Source organism: Moschus berezovskii, chromosome 20 (genome assembly GCF_049115385.1).
Source record: "Moschus berezovskii isolate FMDL1 chromosome 20, NW_MosBer_1.0, whole genome shotgun sequence".
In the NCBI taxonomy this organism is placed as follows: domain Eukaryota; kingdom Metazoa; phylum Chordata; class Mammalia; order Artiodactyla; family Moschidae; genus Moschus; species Moschus berezovskii.
In genome coordinates this window covers 48,999,856-49,020,566 of record NC_142479.1, presented here as the reverse complement: position 1 = coordinate 49,020,566, position 20,711 = coordinate 48,999,856, and the positions used below count along the sequence as shown (strand labels likewise).

The 20,711-nt window shown below is 42.6% G+C and overlaps 1 protein-coding gene across 2 annotated transcripts in view; it reads right to left on the bottom strand.

Annotated features, from left to right (window-relative positions):
• SPOP (speckle type BTB/POZ protein) overlaps window positions 1-11,174 on the bottom strand; it is an 89,239-nt gene extending 78,065 nt beyond the window's left edge. For both annotated transcript variants that reach the window (XM_055407599.2, XM_055407600.2), the window contains exon 1: window positions 11,007-11,174. The gene's annotated coding sequence lies outside the window, so the exon portion shown is untranslated. The remainder of the gene's footprint in view (window positions 1-11,006) is intronic.
• Between the last annotated feature and the right edge of the window lie 9,537 nt (window positions 11,175-20,711).

Genomic DNA, 20,711 nt, shown 5'->3' with positions numbered 1-20,711 from the left:
CTATATAAAAGTAAACATCACTTCAACAAAATTAAAAACTGAATGGAAATTATTGGTTCATTCAGAATAAGAGACAAACTTAATAACCAGCTGTTATGTGAGAGGCTTGATAATTTTCTTTCTCTTGGAGAAGGCCCTTATATATCATGTCAATATAATTTAGACAGCCTATGGTGTCATTAAACCACACCAATCTGACACGGTTCTTCACAGAGGTTGATGAACAGAAAAAGAACAAGGTAGTGGGACCTGCCCTATCAGATAGGACAACTATTATAAAGCTATGACAATTAAGATGGTGTAGTATCAGCACAAAATATGCAAACAGACCAATGGTACAGAATACAGAGAACACAAACACAAACCGTCATATACTTGGAAACACATTAAGTGGTATCATGGCATCCGGTCCCATCATTTCGTGGCATCACTAAGATCCTGGCATCAGATCCCATCACTTCATGGTAAATAGACAGGGAAACAATGGAAACAGTGACAGACTTTATTTTCTTGGGCTCCAAAATCACTGCAGATGGTGACTGCAGCCATGACATTAAAAGACACTTGCTCCTTGGAAGAAAAGCTATGACCAACCTAGACAGCATATTAAAAAGCAGACATTACTGTGCCGACAAAATAAGTCTAGTCAAAGCTATGGTTTTCCCAGCAGTTATGTATGGATGTGAAAGTTGGACTAGAAAGAAAGCTGAGCGCCGCAGAATTGATGCTTTTGAACTGTGGTATTGGAGAAGGCTCTTGAGAGTCCCTTGGACTGCAAGGAGATCCAACCAGTCAATCCTAAAGGAAATCAGTCCTGAATATTCATTGGAAGGACTGATGCTGAAGCTCCAATACTTTGGCCACCTGATGTGAAGAACTGACTCATTGGAAAAGACCCAGATGCTGGGAAAGACTGAAGGCAGGAGAAGAGGACGACAGAGGATGAGATGGTTGGATGCCACCACGGACTCAATGGACATGAGTCTGAGCAAGCTCCAGGAGTGATGGTGATGGACAGGAAAGCCTGGCCTGTTGCAGTCCACAGTCACAAAGAGTGAGACATGACTGAACAAAACTGAACTGAAATGTTATCATAAAGTTGTAGTGGGCAAACATGACTATTCAACACATGATGGTGGTTTACCAGGTGATACTTATGGAAAGAAAATTAACCTTATTTTGGGTTATCCTAATGAAAAAAATTAGATCTCTATGAACACCAAACATCAAAATAAATTCTAGGTGGATTAAAAACTTAAATGTGAAAAGTATAACTTTAAAACTTGCAGAAGAAAACACAGGATGCAACTATTACCTTACAAAAAACATACACCATAAAAGAAAAAAAAAATCTTTAAAGTTTAAACTTAGTTTCAAAAAAAGATAAAATTATAAAACACACTAAAACATACCCATTAGGATGGCTGCTATATAAAAAAAAAAAAGCACAGGATAACAAGTATTGCCAAAAACTTAGAAAAACTGGAACCCTTGTACATTGCTGGTAAGAATGTAAGATGGTGCAGCCACTACATTAATCTGTGTGGAGGTTCCTCAAAAAATGTAAAAATAGAATTAACATATGATTCAGCAATTCCACTTCTGGGTATAAACCCAAAAGAATTGAAACCAGAGTCTCAAAGAGATATTTGTCCACCTATGTTCAGAGCCGCATTATTCACAAGAACAAAAGGTGGTGGCAACCCAAGTATCCATTGGTGGATGAATGGATAAACAAAATGTAATTATATACAAACAAGGGAGTATTATGCAGCCTCTGAAAGGAACGAAATTCTGACACACGCCACAGCATGGATGAACCTCATGGATATCATGCTAAGTGAAATAAGTCAGATATAAAAGGACAAGTACTACATGATTCCACTCATATGAAGTATCTAGTCAAAATCATAGAAACACAAAGTAGTACCTGTTTTAAATACCAAGAAAAGGACTGTGTAAATCTCAAATCAAGGTGAATGATTACACACGTATCTTTTTCCTTACGAAAAAACAGATTGCGAGGAGGAATTAGAGGCCTTCAGAGAACTACTGCAACTCTTCTTTGATATAGCTGGTGCCCCAGCCTGAAAATTTATGCCAACAGCTGCTTAGAAAGCAACACTAAAGAATAAAGGTCTTTGGGAACTGCCCTGGTGGTCCAGTGGTTAAGACTTCATGATTCCACTGTAAGGGGTGCAGGTTTGATTCCTGGTTAGGGAACTAAGATCCCATATGCCGCATGGCACAGTAAAAAAAAAAAAAAAAGGTCTTCACAGTCAAGTAAGGGTAACTGTCCAAATGTATAATTCCGATTTTGAGGTCTGCATCCAGTATTCCCAAAGTTGCATGACCAACTTTGCCACAAACAGCAACTGTACAACTCCTGCCAATTCTATTAAAACATGACCATAGTTGCAAGAATTAAGGCCCAAGTGTTTCCTAAAGAGGCTAAGCTTCAAAATCTTTTTTTACTGTAAGAGGAGTTTGTCAAGAACAAAAGTAAAGGAAGCTACTGAAATGATTCACCATAACTGAAAACAAACACAAGAAACAGGTGTGCTTCCCTGAACACACAACCAAAATTTAATATGGAGCCAGTACTGTTATGAAACCAGGTTGAGAATAAGCTTATAAAATCTGAAAGTAAATATGACAAGATGGCAAAAAGAAAAACGAATTTCAGATAAATATCAGAATACTGTTATTGTCAGGCTTTGAAATCAGTAAGTTACTCAAAATAGCACTAAATGGTTAAGAGTCTTATAAATCATTTTCTGCTAAGGCAGGAACATTTCATGCAAAGACGGGAACAATAAAGGACAGAAATGGTATGGACCTAACAGAAGCAGAAGATATTAAGAAGAGGTGGCAAGAATACACAGAAGAACTGTACAAAAAAGATCTTCATGACCCAGATAACAGTGATGGTGTGATCACCAACCTAGAAACAGACATTCTGGAATGCAAAGTCAAGTGGGTCTTAGGAAGCATCACTATGAACAAAGCTAGTGGAGGTGATGGAATTCCAGCTGAGCTATTTCAAATCTTAAAAGATGCTGCTGTGAAAGTGCTGCACTCAATATGCCAGCAAATTTGGAAAACTCAGCAGCGGCCACAGGACTGGAAAAGGTCAGTTTCATTCCAATCCCAAAGAGGCAATGCCAAAGAAAGTTCAAACTACCACACAATTGCATTCATCTCACATGCTAGTAAGTTCAGTTCAGTTCAGTCGCTCAGTCGTGTCCGACTCTCCGCAACCCCATGAATCACAGCACACCAGGCCTCCCTGTCCATCACCAACTCCCGGAGTTCACTCAAACTCATGTCCATCGAGTCGGTGATGCCATCCAGCCATCTCATTCTCCGTCGTCCCCTTCTCCTCCCGCCCCCAACCTTTCCCAGCATCAGAGTCTTTTCCAGTGAGTCAACTCATCGCATGAGGTGGCCAAAGTATTGCAGTTTCATAAAGTAATGCGCAAAATTCTCCAAAAGCTAGACTTCAGCAATACATGAATCATGAATTTCCAGATATTCAAGCTGGATTTAGAAAAGGCAGAGGAACCAGAGATCAAATTGCCAGCATCCGTTGGATCATTGAAAAAGCAAGAGAATTCCAGAAAAATATCTATTTCTGCTTTATTGACTATGCCAAAGCCTTTGACTGTGTGGATCACAATAAACTGTGGAAAATTCTGAAAGAGATGGGAACACCAGACCACCTGACCTGCCTCCTGAGAAACCTGTATGCAGGTCAGGAAGCAACAGTTAAACCGGCCATAGAACAACAGACTGGTTTCATATAAGGAAAGGACTATGTCAAGGCTGTATATTGTCACCCTGCTTATTTAACTTGTATGCAAAGTACATCATGAGAAATGCTGGACTGGATGAAGTACAAGCTGGAATCAAGATTGCTTGGAGAAATATCAATAAACTCAGATATGCAGATGACACCACCCTTATGGCAGAAAGTGAAGAAGAACTAAAGGGCCTCTTGATGAAAGTGAAAGAAGAGAGTGAAAAAGTTGGCTTAAAGCTCAACATTCAGAAAACTAAGATCATGGCATCTGGTCCCATCACTTCATGGCAAATAGATGGGGAAACAGGGCAAACAGTGGCTGACTTTATTTTCTTGGGCTCCAAAATCACCACAGATGGTAGCCATGAAATTAAAAGATGCTTACTCCCTGGAAGAAAAGTTATGACCAACCTAGACTGCATATTAAAAAGCAGAGACGTTACTTTGCCAACAAAGGTCTGTCTAGTCAAAGCTATGGTTTTTCTAGTAGTCACATATGGATGTGAAAGTTGGACTATAAAGAAAGCTGAGCACTGAAGAATTGATGCTTTTGAACCGTGGTGTTGGAGAAGACTCTTGAGAGTCCGTTGGACTGCAAGGAGACCCAACCAGTCCATCCTAAAGGAAATCAGTCCTGAATATTCATTTGAAGGACTGATGCTGAAGCTGAAACTCCAATACTTTGGCCACCTGATGGGAAGAACCGACTCATTGGAAAAGACCCTTGATGCTGCGAAAGATTGAAGGCAGGAGGAGAAGGGGACGACAGAGGATGAGATGGTTGGATGGCATCAGTGACTCAATGGACATGAGTTTGAGTAAATTCCGGGAGTTGGTGATGAACAGGGAGGCCTGGTGTCCTGCAGTCCATGGGGTCGCAAAGAGTCGAACACAACTGAGCGACTGAACTGACTGACTGAGGAGTTAGTTTAGACCCTAAAACAGCTTTACAATATAGCTCCACTGTATCTTTCCCTTGTATTAACTTTTATTAGTGCGATGGGTTTTCAGGAAACACTGAGGATGCATCAACATTTCTGAGTCCACAGCACCCAACAGAAATCCACAGGGATTTAGTACTGTTCCAGACCCTGTGTTAAGAGTGCTAGATATTAGAGCTCATGGCCTAACTGAAAATTTTCCTTAATTATGAACAATTTGTCACTTTTTCATGATGAAATCTAGTGATAATGAAAAATATATATTACAGCATAATCTTACATAACACTCCAACTGTGTTGGAGAAACGTGTGTAAATAAGGAAAAGGGAGGAAAGACAAACATACACTTATACATGTACACACAAAGGTATATAATGCTCAAAACCCCACATCTCGAAAATGTTATATACAAATTATCAGTTTATAAATTTCATCTTGTATAGCTTTCGTCTCAGAAAAAAAGCGAGCTTGCTCATGAGAAAAGAAATTCCCCAGTCTCTTCTATGCTGTGCTGTGCTGTGCTTAGTCCTCAGTCATGTCCGACTCTTTGCGACCCTATGGACTGTAGCCCGCCAGGCACCTCTGTCCATGGGAATTCTCCAGACAAGAATACTGCAGTGGGTAGCCATGCCCTCCTCAAGGGGATCTTCCTAACCCAGGGATCGAACCCAGGTCTCCCACATTGCAGGTGGATTCTTTTACTGTCTGAGCCCCCAGGGAAGTCCAGTCTCTTCTATAGCTAACCTTATATTAATGATGTGGGGTTGGGAAGCAATGCTCTCTTGAGAGAGACTAGCTGTTTTTTACAAAGAGTATTCAAGATAAGAAATCTGTGAGGTCTAAGATTCAGAATCCAACAATGCCAGTGACACAGAAATGAATCAAACACTAGGTACACTGTGCTAAAAGAAAGGCACCTTTAGTTAGAATTTGGAGCCAGAAGCTCCATATGGAGTGAACAACACAGTTTATTAAAATGGAAGGAAGTGTAATATAGATATATAAGCATACAGAGGTGAGGTGAGGGGACAACTGAGGCAAGAAAAATACAAAGTGATTCAGGGACTTCCTCTACTAGAAGCTCATACACCAAGTATAAAAGGCTCCCAAAGGTCAAATATGGGACATTTTGAGCATCAGAAAAAAAAAGTCTGTAATTATTGGTAAAACACAGAGTAAATTAAAATCCATGAGTTTATAAAGATACTAAACAGAGCAAAAAAAAAAATCATTTCCTATCATTAGAGGTATACCAACTTCTTACTCAGAAAATTGCTAAAGGATTCTGAGTAAATTAAGAATTTACCTGAACTTTTGGAAAGAAATTATAATCTATTCCTAACTGATGAGAGATAACTTTACAGATGATGGAAGACTAATCAATGTAAAAGGAATGCTAGAAATAGAAAATTACCATTTTGTAATAACCAAAGAAATAGCTGATTCAGGCAAAGATTGTTATCAGTAGGTGATAAACGTTGCTGAAGAAGCATAAGAGTACTGGATCAAAGTGTCACTACTCTACAGATTACCTGCTAATTACAAAGTCTTTACAATGAAGAGATCTGGTATTTATCATCTTGAACAAACAAATCCATCACCATTATCAGTCAGACATTATGACATGATGTTTCTCTTATTGTGATGTGACATGAGGTACAGAGCATCACCTATGACGTATTATTACCAAAAATGCTTAACTGAATATAACCAAGACTTCACTGCCAGTTTGTAAGGAAATATAGGGATAAAGGAACAAATTAAATGAAACTGAGAGGAAACTCCAGTTTCTCAGAAAACTCCAGAAGTGATATATTATACAAGACAAATGGCCTGGTCTCTTCAAAAAGGCAATACTGCATAGCTCCTAAATAAAATGTTCTAGATTTAAAAAGAGACTAAGGAAACATTTTTGGAGAAAAAATACCAATAGCTAACAAGTGTTGTGTTGGGGACAACTGGGAAAACCTGAACATGAACTAGGTATTAGATGGTACTGGGAAAGTATTAATTGCCTCCGCTGTGACAATGTATTGTAAGATCAATGAACTAAAATAATGACTATTTTAAAAAGATGCACTAAAGTATTTAAAGTATTAACATGTCATGATGTCTACAATGTAAAGATTTATATATTATATATAAACACATATGCACATACAAAGTGGCTTCCCCAGTGGCTCAGCAGTAAAGAATCTGCCTGCAATGCAGGAGACCTGGGTTCGATCACCGAGTTGGGAAGATCCCCTGAAGGAGGGCACAGCAACCCACTCCATTATTCTGGCCTGGAAAATCCCATGGACAGAGAAGTCTGGTGGGCTACAGTCCATAGGGCCACAAAGAGTCAGACACAACCAAAGTGACTGAATACGCACACATGCACATATATAGATAAAACAAATACAGTAAAACATGAAAAACTGTTGGAATCTAGGGAGTAACTGGTAAAAAGATGACAACTGTACTATTCTTTCAATTTTTCTGTATGTTTACAATTTTTTACCTAGACAGCTCAAAATGCACTTCCTTTCCTCCAGGAAGGCCTCCCAAATGAATTTTCCTCTATTTCCTCACAATTCATAGTGAAGCACACATTCTGCAACTATCATTAAGAGTACTAGTAGAAATATTCTGTGCAGGCACTCAGAAAAGCATGTTAAATAACTGGGTTAGTCTTTCAATTTCTCAACAGAGTAGCAGTTCACTTGTATAAACAATCTTGAGTCACAGCTCTCAAAGGGAGATCATCAAACATCACTTATGGGCTTACAGAATTTCCCATAGAGAAACAATCAGCAAGAGTGATAGGGAGAAATTAGAATACAGGTTCTACATGTCTTCATAACATTGCTTTTAAAAAGCCACGTTATCCAGGCTATGACTTTATTCTCATGAGATTATTCTTCAGTCCAACAATATCTTTTACCACCACCCCTGGTGTGCAAAACAGTATTTATCCACAACTAGTGGGGATAATGAAGCTTAACAAGCTACATGATGAACTTCAAAGTCTTACACAAAAGAGTGTACAAAGTTTTATTGTTTTTGTTACTGTTTTGTTTTTTTGGCTGAATTGTGGGGCATGCAGAATCTTAGTTCCCTGACCAGGGATCAAACCCATGCCCACTGTACTGGAAGCATGGATTTTCCACATTGGACTGCCAGGGAAGTCTCCTGCAGGAAGATTTAAAAAAATCAGATAGTACAGTATTGGTGAGGAAACAGCCAGACTCACACTGCTGGCAGGAATATGAATTAATACTTTTATGAAAAACAATTTAGCAATATTTAACAACATTAAAAATCCATATAGCTTTCCACCAGGAATTAATCCAACAGATACCGATGTACATAAAAAGTACATATGAGGAATTAATTGTAGCCCTGGAAACAACCTAACTATCCAATAAAAGCTGGCTGGATAATGGCACATCTATACAGTGGAATATCTGCCAGCTTTCAAAAAGGAAGAGGTACTCTATGTACTGTATGAAATGACAGCCAAGATATATAAGTGAAAAAAGCAAAGTGCAGAATAGTAGGTACAGAATCTTACTATCTGTATAAACAACAAATAAAAACAAAAACACCGAAGAATATATAGTTGTATATGCATGTAAAAGCCTTATCTATGGAAAGGTAAACAAGATACAGGTAACAATTTCCTTTGAGGGAGGAATCTAGAAGGATGAAAGGAGGACAGAAAAGGAAAGGAGAACATACTTCATGTAGTTTCCGATTTTTGTATCATATGTGTGTACATGTGTTACTCATTTTAAAGAGTTAGTATTTTAAACAATGCTCTACACCAATTTCGGGCTTCCCAGGTGGTGCTACTGGTAAAGAATTCATCTGCCAACGCAGAAGACATAACAGATGCTGGTTCAATCCCTGGGTCAGGAAGATCCCCTGGAGTAGGAAACTGCAACATGCTCCAGTGTTCTTACCTGGAAAATTCCATGGACAGAGGAGCTACAGTTTATGCGGCGGCAAAGAGTTAGACAGAACTGAGCGACTGAACACACTGCACCAATTTGAATTATTTAATTAATACTTATCTTAACCTAAAAGCATTTCATGTCTTCACACCATACAACTTTTTTATGAGACTTCAGTAAATTCAACCAGATAAAAACAAAGCACCCTATATGACAGAAGTCTACTGAGAAGAAAAATGGACATTTATTACCTCCAATTTACTTCAAAATTTTACCAGACTAGGGGACTTCCCTGGTGGTCCAGTGGTTAAGGCTGTGCTTCCACTGCAGTTGACCCGGGTTCAATCCCTGCTCAGGGAACTAAGATTCCACATGCTGCATGCATGGCCAAAAAGTTTTAAAAATTAAAGAAATAAAAAAGGTTTTACCAAACTACCTGACAGAAGTCTGGACATAGGTAACATTAAACATCTCCAAGCACTAAACTAACCACTATGAAGAGCTCTAAAATGATAAGTCCCAAAGTATCAAATGGACATCAACCACCCCAGCCTAAGCATGAGGTGGTCACAATAACTTATACTTCTCAGTCTTCACACAAGAAAAAAGATGAATGTCCAGCTCTTTCAAAGGATACAAGAAGATATATGCCCCCCAAATTCTTGTGCTTCCTGTGTCATTGCTTGGCTCCAGCTGTAACCATGACAACAGAAAACAGCACAAAAGACAGCTGAACCATGCAAAGGCCAGAGTAAAATGAGGAAATAAAACATATATATATATATATATATATATACACTTTAAAGCCCAAGAATGTAAGGCCCTAGAGTTAAGAATGACAGCCCCTTCTCCCCAAAAAGCCTTGAGAGATGAGTATCAAAGAAAGAACACAAAGGAAAGAAAAGAGAAAACAAGGCTTCCTAATAACATGCCCCATTCCTAAGTTGTCCAGACAGGAAGCAAGGTTGGCAGAGACAACTAAAAGAACACAGAAAATGTGCACCACCACCCCCAACAATTTAACTATTCATTTCAATGCTATTCAGCAAACCTTTTGCTTCGAAGAGTTTATCATCTCTTCACCCTGTTCTGATGGCAGCAAGTATTCAAGAGCGACAACACAGGAGCAAATTAAGGGACCATGTATAATCTGCCAACTGAAAACACAGGTTCTAGATCACTGAGATATTACTGCACCTTAAAGTTCATTTTAAAAATTGCTCTTTGTTATTTGCAAATGTGAAAGAAACACCATTCTTGTTACTTAAAACTTCCACTGGCTAAGTTATTGTTCACCAGTAGTTTCAGATTGCTTTTTTCATGTGCTATTCAAAACATCGATAATGTGCAGCTAAAAACGAAAGCACCAAAAAAGATCTTTTACCAAAAAAGAGGCTAATAGGTCACATTGAGGAGGGCTAGAGATCAAAGAACATAGATGTCTTGATTTACAGCTACTACTCTAAGCCTTATACTCTTTGCTCTTTACTTTGTCTGGTTCTGTGAGAATAATAAATAATTTTACTAAAAGGAATTCCCCCTTACTTTCTTTTTTATGGCCCTAGTCCTCCTTAGAAAGGCTACCAAAATCCCTCGCCAGAACAATTGCCACCTACTCCTAAATTTAGAGGAGGTTTGCATTAGCGATACAACATGAAGATGGAAGAATCCGAGGAAAGAAAAGTAATACTAGAACTAGAAGTTCCAATGACAGTTTCCAAAGAAGGGTCAGCGTGGAGAATGCTGGCTCTCGGAGGCGTTTGTAGCCTGGGAGTCCCTATGACAACATAAGACGCGAACGGTGCTTTGTCATAAATTCCCTCAAATAATTTAAATCCTCCCTTTTGGAGAGAAGCAACAGGCCCACTATCTGGCACCAAGTCTAGCCCACTGCCTGGGAAGAAGGCGGGCGCGCGGTCAAGTGGCTCTTTATCCCGCAGGTCCCTGCAACACAGCGATGCGCATGCGCCCCGAGGGCAGCGACCAAGCACCCCTAGCTCGTTCACACTCGAGCATGCGCAGTCACCCATCTCGCCGCAGGCGACAGCTCACTATTTGGCAAGGGGGATGGGACTGGGAAAATTATGGGGGGGCCGAAGGCAGGGGGCGCGTTTGTGTCTCCTGAATGCTTGGGATTAGGAGAAGGCACGACTGCTGGCATTCGCGGGCCATATAATCCGGGATGTGGGAAATGGGGCAAAAAAGAGTCTATGTGCGGCGCGGGGTGGTGGGGGGGAGAGTGGGGGGTCAGTCACCTCTTAAGGGAGACAACCCCCGCACTCAGACAGGACAACCCTTTCCCTCGACTCTCCTCACCCCACTCACCTGAGAGCGGCGGCGACAGCTGCTGGTCCCCGTCCCCCTGCGCTCGCCTCATACTGTCCGCAACATCCGGGACCTGCGGGACCGCCGATACACAAATACACACACACTCGGAGCGCGCACACTCACACACACACACACACCGAAACACACCGGCCGGGGCGTCATGGCGTCAGCACGTCGACGCAGCGAGCGCGTACCCGCCGGGCCCCACCCCGCGCGGCCTCCGCCCCCTCTACTCCGCTCCCCTCCCCTTTTTAGGTTCTCCAGCTCCTCCTCCCTCTGCCTCAAGACTCCGCCTACCTTCCCTAGTGCGCATGCGTCCCGAGTGTCGCCCGGGCCCGAAGGTTTGAAGGGAAGGAGGGGCTTGAGAAAAAAGAGGCGGGAACTCGCAGAGGGTCTCGTGTAGGGCGCGGCAGGCTGCGCAGAGGTGCGAGGACGAAACAGCGGCTCACTAAGATTGGGAGTCGGGTGAGCGTAACAATAAAGGCATTTAACAACAGCACCGTATATTCGCTAGCAGCTTGTGGGTTGCTAAGGACGTTTACATATATTATCTTATTTTTCTAACCAGTTCTGTGTCAGTAAAATATTTTGAACTTTTTGATGATTTTAGAGACTTTTAAGTAACTTAGAGCTTTCGGAAACAAAAAAGGCCCATTCTTTTGCGGTAAGGTGAGCATGTAGGTGGCTTAACTGATAGCAAGCTGATTCAGGGACAATTTATTTTCTTGGACACCTGGGTCCCCAGTTGGTCTCACATCCTGTCTCTTAAGAACTGTCATTGATTGCTGAGTTGAGTAAAAGAAATGTATCTCAGGAATTTCCCTGGCAGTCCAGCAGTTAAGAAAGACTCTGTTTCTGCTGCAGGGGCACTGGTTTGATCCCCTGGTCAGGGAACTAAGATTCTGCCTGCATGCTGCATAGTGTAGTTAAAAAAAAAAAAAACTTAAAAAAAAGGGGGGGTCTCAGAGCATCTCTGCCCTGGGAGAAAGAAGTTACCTTCACCAGTGATGGAATATTTGATTATTGCTACAATTCTTGCCTAAGCTTAAACTTCAAAAATTTTATTCTAACTGAATCGAGCCAAATAATCTGGAAGAAGCATTGTCTCTTTTCCATACTGAGATTGTATCATTATGTAGACACACACACACACACACACAAACGTGTGAGAAAGCATCTTATCCAAAAAAGCAACCAGATAAACCTCTGGGTCATGGGGTGACAAAGTATGAACCCTGCCTTGGGGATAGCTACTGGAAGTTCTGCTTCTGTGGCACTGTCTCCAGGACACAGTGCTCACTATGTCCTGCCACATGGGTCCTGGGGCCCCTTGGCTGGTGAGTCTGTTCAGCAGGGACAGCTGGAAATACATGAGCCAAACCACATGGTAGGCTGTGACAGTGCCAGGCTGTTGTCCACTTTCAAATACACAAGCAGACCCTACAAAATATCCTTGGAATGACAGACAAAACACTCCTAAAGCTTGCTCAACCCATATTTTACCCAAAATGATCAAGAAATGGAGATTCTAGACTTCCCTGGTGGTGTAGGGATAGGAATCCGCCTGCCAATACAGGAGATGGGGGGTCAATCCCTGCTCCAGGAAGATTCTATGTGCCTGGGATCAACTAAGGCTGTGCGCCACAGCTACTGAAGCCTGTGCTCCTAAAGCGTTGTGCCCCACAACAAGAGAAAGCCACCGCAATGAGAAGCCTGCACACCACAACGAAGAGTAGCCCCTGCTCACTGCAGCTAGAGAAAGCCCACGCAAAGCAACAAACACCCAGCACAGCCAAAAAAAATTTATTTTAAATGGAGATCCTAAATTCAACAATGATGTGGTTACTATCCCTGCACCACTTAAAACAAGAAGTACTTTTGTCACCTATCAGGCTGATTCTTGAAACTTTCCAACTAGATTTCACTCACTCATCATAATCAACAAACATTTCATTCCATTATCTGAAGGCATCAAGGGTTTTGGTCCTTGAATAAATGTAGTAGTGCCCCACAGGCAACCCAGTAACCAGTTACAAAGAACCGATTCCTAGTGTCACTGAAGCTGTTAATTTCCTGTTCTCTTGACTTCAGATTTCACAGGATGGCAGGGAAGAAAGAAAAAGTGTACCACTCCTTGGATGGAGAAGTATGGAAGTGGGGAAGGGGTGCTCAGAGGGTAACAAATCTGCCTGAAATGCAGGAGACCTGGGTTCGATCCCTGGGTTGGGAAGATCCCCTCGAGAAGGAAATGGCAACCCACTCCAGTATTCTGGCCCGGAGAATCCCATGGACAGAAGAGCCTGGTGAGCTAAAGTCCATGGGATTGAAAACAGTCGAATGAGTAACACTTTCACTTCTTTTCACTCTCACTCCTTGGAGGGAGAAGCATGGAGGTGGGGAAGGGGTGCAGAAGGAGAGAACTGGAGGCATGGTCAACATACTCTAGCTACCTCACAATTGGGGCTAATCATTACAGTTTAGTGAGATTCTGCCTGGGATCTGGGAAGTGACTCCTCAGAGCTGGTGAGTCTGCACCAGCGGCTTGTCTCAGCTGGCCCTGAATCTCTAGAGATCTGGAAGGACTTAAGCGTCTGATGCCCATCTGTAGCCTGGTGTGATGAGGCTCCCATTCTTCTGTGTGGACCATACCGCCCACCTGAGATGTGATCCCACCAGCCTCTGTACAAAGGGCTTTGATTTGGTGTGGATCTGATTAAATGACTGTAGATGTCCTTGGAAGCACTATGTGGAAGAATTTTAAACAGCTTCTCCTTTTTAATATGCACTTCCTCTTCGGTTTTAATTATTTTGTTCCTACATTTTCCCTTTCAATTTACTAAAATCTAGAAATGTAATTAGAGCAGAGGCTGGGCTCAGAGAAAGCTGCCAGGATTTCTACAGCATGATTAAATATACTAGGCATCCCTTTAGTGTGGGACTGAAAAATAGGATTCTCATTATTATCTTTCCTTATCCAGGAAAGAATCAGCACCACGTACAGATATGGATTTATTGAAAATGCAGCACTAATTAAAAACTCACCCAGTCTCTTGACAAGGATTGGTTGGGGCGGGGGGAGTGCAGTTATTTAATTATTTCCTCCATTGACTGTTTTGTTGTTGTAACCACAAGCAAGAACCCCCCTCCGCATTCCTCTATCCTCAAAATAAAATTCTCTTCCTCATGAGGGACTTAATGAGGCTTTTATCTGTGCCACAACAATCAAGCTTACAGTGGCACCAATTCAGTTCACTGCTCTTTGTGATGGCAGGAAACACACAGAACTCGTTTTCTTAATCCAAAATACAATGACAAAGTGTTCTTTGGCCATCACGAGCCAGGTCTGGGCAAGGAATCTGTCCCAAAGACCCCTACGATGTCTGGTATTTATTCTGCCAACGAGGATCTTCAGTTCCATTTTACAGTCCAATGAGCAAAGGCATGGTTTCTCTTGAAGGTGTAGGGGAGGTAGAGGCAGGCAGGAATGCACAGATGGGTTGAGGCATAGGGCAGGGAAATGCAGGAAGGAAGATCCTTAGTAGCGGCATGTGTGTGTGCTCAGTCTCTCAGTTGTGTCTGACTCTTTGTGACCCTGTCCGTGGAATTTTCCAAGCAAGAAGACTGGAGTGGGTTGCCAGCATGGTCCTGTCTAAAGAGGCAGATGACACCCCCCGAGATACGGGTGTAAGACTACACTCAAGGAAGCATACCAACAAGAACACACTGATTAGGTCGTGCTAGGGCTGCGATGGGGTTAATAGAAAATTGACAGCAACAAAATATTTATTGATTAAATTTCATAGTGGAACAGCTGTGGCTTAATGAATGAGCTCCAGGCGCTTCGCCTAGAGATTCAAGTTCAAACCCAGCACTAACGCTTACTAAATATAAACTTGGACAAACCTCATTGAGCCTCAGTTTTTCCATATGAGCAATGGAGACAATAATATCCACCATATCATGTTGTTGTGAGAATTAACTGAAATCATATTTGAACATAGCACAATCCCCATACACAGACTAGGATAGACCCTACTTATTTTTGGATGTGTGACTGAATGTGGATTTGGGGTAAGTGTTCACATGCCTGCTGGTCTTCAAACCTCACTCTAATTGGTGTGCCATCCTTGCTCGTTTCCGCTATGCCCTTCTTTATATTTGTTCAGGAAGCATGGAACCAAGGAAGCAGCATGGGCTTCTCAGCCAGAACACTGACACTTGCTAGGTGGGGCCCCTGACAAGCTCCTTGGAATCTGTTTCCTCAGAGATAGTCAGGTTTCTTGTTGCAAGAACTGCCCGAATGCTGGCTATATCAGCCCCAGCTGAAATTTACTGAAGATATATCTCTGGCTCCCAGAATTGTCAGGAGTGGAAGAGTCGGAAATTCAGCAGAAACCAAGGACTAATAGAGGAAGAACAAAATCTTCTTTAGCAGGACCTTGTCGCCAGGAGGTCCAACCACTGAGCACTGCCGCAGAATGCCACCACCAGACACATTTGCCCCTGCTGCTGCTGTTGCAAAGGACATCTAACCTTTCCATCTGTGTACCTCAGGCTGCAAACCCAAAGCCCAGGCAGCAGCACCCTGTTGACTATCCCTAGACCACATCCCAGGCCCTGACCACCTTGGGTGGTGGTGGTGTTGGGGGTGGGGGGTGGGAAATGAAAAAGGTGTCGCTGCCATAGTGTCCATGGTGTCACCTTCAGCACTCCTTCTCACTGATGCTGTCCACAACAGGGTACTCATCCCGAGCAGGAAGAGAGTCAGATGCTGGACCACCAACCCTGCCACCTCATCTGTGAAAAGGGCGTTCATCACAGCGCAATAAGCAGCATTGAATGATCTGTTTGTTCAGAAATGCTCGGCATATAAAAGACATTCTGTTACTTTACTCCGTTCTTTTATAAAAGAAAAGACTTGAAATGGTATACTTATCTGAGGACTTGATCAATGAGCTTGTCGATATTGAAGTTCTGAGTTTTTAACCTGGAGAAATGGTTAGGAAAGATGATGTCTGAACAGTGGAGGATCAAGCAGAGCAGATTCAGTGGGAAAGAGAGGAGAGGAAATGGCAAGTTTCAGTCCAGCCTGTCTGATTTTTGTCCTGGACTGGCCACACAGCTTCATCTCCATCTTGTTCTTATTTATTTATTTATTTATTATTGGCCGTGTGGCATGTAAGGATCTTAACCCTGACCAGGGTTCTAACCCATGGCCCCTTCATTAGCAGCATGGAGTCTTAATCACTGGACCACCATGAAAGGCCCTCCTTCATCTTTAAAATGGTTCTAAGAATTATCTAGTCATTGTTTCAAAATAAGTTTTGAAGTGTCAATATTTGTTTTCAACAAAAAATATATTAATAAAATATGGGTTATATTCAGTGTTATGAATTATTTTCAGTGGTTTCTTGGTTCTATTCTGAACAGGCTTGATCCATTACCTGATGTTATTTGCCCTAAAGTAACATTTACCTAAATGTAGATAATTTGTTTAGCAAAAACAATTTTTTTCTCTGTCTCCACTCAAATAGAAGTTACTTCTGATTTTGTAATTTTAGATTATCCTTGCCATGGCTTTACTTTATCAAGGTGAATTGATTTCAATTGAAAGTTTATTCTACATTAGAATCCTATTTTAAAAGGGGAATTTAATCTAAAATTCAATTATGGAAGCTCTGTGCCCAAATGAACAGTCAACTAGCACTTACTGAATGCTCCCCAGGTATGGAGCTCTACCAAGGTAACTACAGGAGAAGTCAAAAGAATAGAAATATCGTCCCTATTCACAAAGAGTTTTCAGTTTAGAATTTTAAAATTTCAAAACTAGAAGGGACCATACTGAGTGTCTCCAGCCCAGTGGTTTCTGAACAGTGTTTGCTTCTCAAGCTCTGGGTTTCTGATGATTTGCCTCAGGGTTTCCAAGGAAGAGGGGAGCAGCAAAGTGGGCTGGGGCAGTCCAAGCCAAGCCAATCTGGTTCTCTTTTCACTCATTCAGGCCAAAAATTGAGCATCATCCTTGAGTCCTCTTCTAATACCTCATATGTAAACCATCAGGGATTCCCTTTAATTCTAGTTTCAAAGTATCCCTTGAATCTGTCCACCTCTCTCCATCTCCTTGGTCCCATTCAACTTCTAGCCAACATCCTCTTTTGCCTTAACCACAGTGATAGGGTCCTAATTGGTCTTCTTAATTCTTTGCTTGTCCTTCATCTGGTCTTCACTCTGCAACTGCTGCTGCTGCTAAGTCACTTCAGTCGTGTCCGACTCTGTGCGACCCCATAGACGGCAGCCCACCAGGCTCCCCCGTCCCTGGGATTAGGGCAGTCTAATTAAAACTTGTCAGATCATGCTCCCCCCTGCTTAAAAACCTTAAATAACTTCCCATTGTACCCAGACTTTGTACCACTGCCTTTAAGAGTCTCATGTTCAACTATGTGTCCTGTTTGCTTTTCTCCCCCGTCTTCATTTTAGCCATACTGGCCATCTGTCAGTTCCTAGAGCCCATCAAGCTCTTTCCCTCCATGAGCGTTTGTGGTTACTCTTCCCCCTGCCTTGAACGCTTTCCCCCTAACTCTTCGCCTTAGCTGGTTCTGCCTCTTATTTCAGGTCTCAGTTTAATTTTCACGTCCTCAGAGAACCTTTTCTGATCACCAGCTTCAGTGGTCAGGACCCTCTTGGTACTAAGTTTACTTCCTTTACAGCACTAACACTAACTTGTAGTTGTGTGTTTACTTTTTTACCGTCAGTCTCCTCTAATCAGTTGTTGGCTCCAGCCTGTTTGTTTTGCTCTCCTTAATGTCCCAGAATTCAACGCAGTTCTGACAACATAGACAGAAGGTGCTCAGTCCATACTGAATGAGTGAACATACGACAGAAAACCCTAGACTTGTGTGGAATGTCAAAGAAGGTTGGAAGTACGAAAGGAAGTTTAGTAGGCCAAGAGTGTGCAGAAGGGGAATGAGGAAGGAAAGCAGACCAACCAGATGAAGATCCTAAGGCCAGAAAAAGCATGGAGTTTTTTTTAGAAACTCAAGGAAAATTTGTGTGGCTGGAGTACAGAGAGCAAGTGGGAGGGCTGTGGGGAGGGGATCAGGTGGGTGAGGAAGAGCCAGCCAGCATGTCTCTCCTATGATCCAAACCGTGGAACTGAGGACAGAGTAGGAGTGAATTCCCCAAAGGAAATTCAGGGCTCTCTTGGCAGAAGGAGGAAACGAATGCTGGAGGCCAACGACAGAAGACTGTTGCTCCTGGTTTTCCTTCTTTCTTGCTGGCTACTGCTTCTCAGCCTCTTTACAGGCTCTTCTTTTGGCCATCCTTTGAACATCAGCTTGCCTTGGATTAGGTTCAGTTCCTCTCCTCTTCACACTGTCCTCACTTGCCTGGAGATGGCTCCTTTTTTTTCCCTCACAGCTCCACTGCCATCCATCTGCTAAAGAATATTCCAAATCTATCTTGAGCCAGGACTTTCTTGAGCTCCAGACTTACATATCCAACTATCAGCCTGATACCTTCAGTTGAATGGACCATAGGCACATAACAGATGTAAAACCTGCTTCTCCTTCAGTGTTTTCTCATCTCACCAAGTAGCTCAAGCCTGGAATCTGGAAAGTATCCTTGACGTCTCAAGTCCATTTCTAATTCAGCACCAAGTTCTGAGAGTTTTATACGTTAGTTATCTCCCAGTTCTGCCTACTTCTATCTTCTCTGACACTTCCCTCATCCTTCCCAGGATCACTGCAGCCTCCTCCCTGGGCTCCCAACCTTTGGTCTTCACCCTTCCAGTTATTCTCTGCTCTGCAGCCAGACTGAGAGTTCTAAAAAACCAATCTGATCAAGTAATTTCTTTGCATTCCACCCTTCATTGCCCTCAATATAAAAACCTTAACAGATGTGAGAGGCTCTTTAACAGTGACCTATACCTCAGTCTCCAGGCCGTGTCTTATGCTTCCCACTGTACCCAGCAACTAAGTTTCCTGTCATACAAAGAACTGCTTTCATCTCTGAGAAAACCAGGTTCTCGCATTTTGCATATACTATGACTTCTTCCCAGAACAGTCTTCTCCACACCTTTCCCAGATCTAACCTCATTTTCTCCTGGTTAATTTTCTGCTGATGTTCCAGCTTCAGGTCATCTATCTATTCCTCCAGAAAGCTGTGCGTGTTACCTAGCCCTGAGCTAGGCCTTCCCATATTTCTCTTCTCACTGCAACCCCTGTATTGCTGTTGCCTGATTCCTTCTCTGTTCCTCACTAGATGATAAGCTCCTTGGGGGCAAGAATTTCCATTCTTCGTCTCTATTGTGTTTCCAGTACAGGGAAACATTCCTCGCACATAGTTGAATATTCAGATAAGTGCTTGTGTGATGAATAAATGAATGAACTGGAGGAACAAACATTCCTTTCAGGAACTTGGATCCTATAGTTTCAGGCACAGAAACCTCCATCAGCTTCCTCTTCCTGCATCCACTGTTTGGCCACAGGCTGGTCAGAAGCCTGTAAAAACTCTGAACATATGCAAGAGCGGCTTCTTGACTCACACCATCCACTGGGAGCCCAGTCTTCCCTTAAAAGGCCACCTTATCAGAAAGTGCCTGGGATGGCATTTATGAGCTCTATTTTTATCTATGTTGGAAAAGTCTCAAAGTTAATTCCCAAGCCAATGACATTAAACTCGGGAACGTGAATGAGCAAGAAAGCATCTATGTGATGTCTTTGAGTCACAGCTTTGTCTTCTGTGGCAAGGCGTGCAGTTGTCCCAGTCACTGGGCCCTTGTTTTTCAGGACAGCTGACTCTAAAAAGCTTTTGATCTCCCATTCATTAAAACTAGATCCTGGAGTCCTTAATGGTCAAGGAAAGGGTGTTCTCTTCCTTAAAGTTCTCTTAACTCTGCTGGTGCCCTCAATGAAGAACAAAGAGTAGATTGCCAAACATAGCCCAGGTTGTTCAAACCAACTTTCTACCCCCATTCCCAAATGGAAATGAATCACAGGTGATAGCATTGCTAGCAGCAGGAAGGAAGGAGGCAGCATGGCCAGAGGAGAGGGCTCCCGATGAGCTTGGCCAGAGAGCTAATTGGACAGAAGCTATAGAAATGAGACGAGTAACCCAGCAGGGCTGGCAAGCAAGCCGAGGGTCTGTGCCAGGGAAAAGATTCACTGTCAGAACTGCGGGAGAGTGAGAAAGAGAGAGAAGGAAGGAGAAGGGGAGAGGAAAATGACACGAAGGACTGAAGGGGGAGGTGGCAGGAGGGTGGCAGGCAGCGGCAGAGATGGGAGGAATTTTAGAGTTTGCAGAGAAAGTGAAGAGAACCGAGGGAGCACACGTTTCCCTTTAATCCAAATGGGGTCCTCTGGGGAAAGGGGATGTTGGAGAGTCAGATGGAGGCCCCAGAGAGATGGTCAGTCACCCCCTACCCCAGGCAGGTTACAAATGAGACAAGGAATGGTCTTACTTCCAGATTAAAGATATTAAATTTGCCATCATCCCTACCCCTGGGAATTGAGGAAAGATAGTTTTTGTCAAAGGATGCTGGAACCCAGAGGACTCAAGCCACTATTTGAGTCTTCCTTCCCTTATCCTTAGCAAAAGCTTAAGCAATTTAGGGTTCAAAGTTAGGGTTCCATTTAGGGTGCAATTTAGTCTTGCACCCCATCCCTCCTTCTAGGCAGCATCACACAACCCAGGATTGTAGCCCCCTGT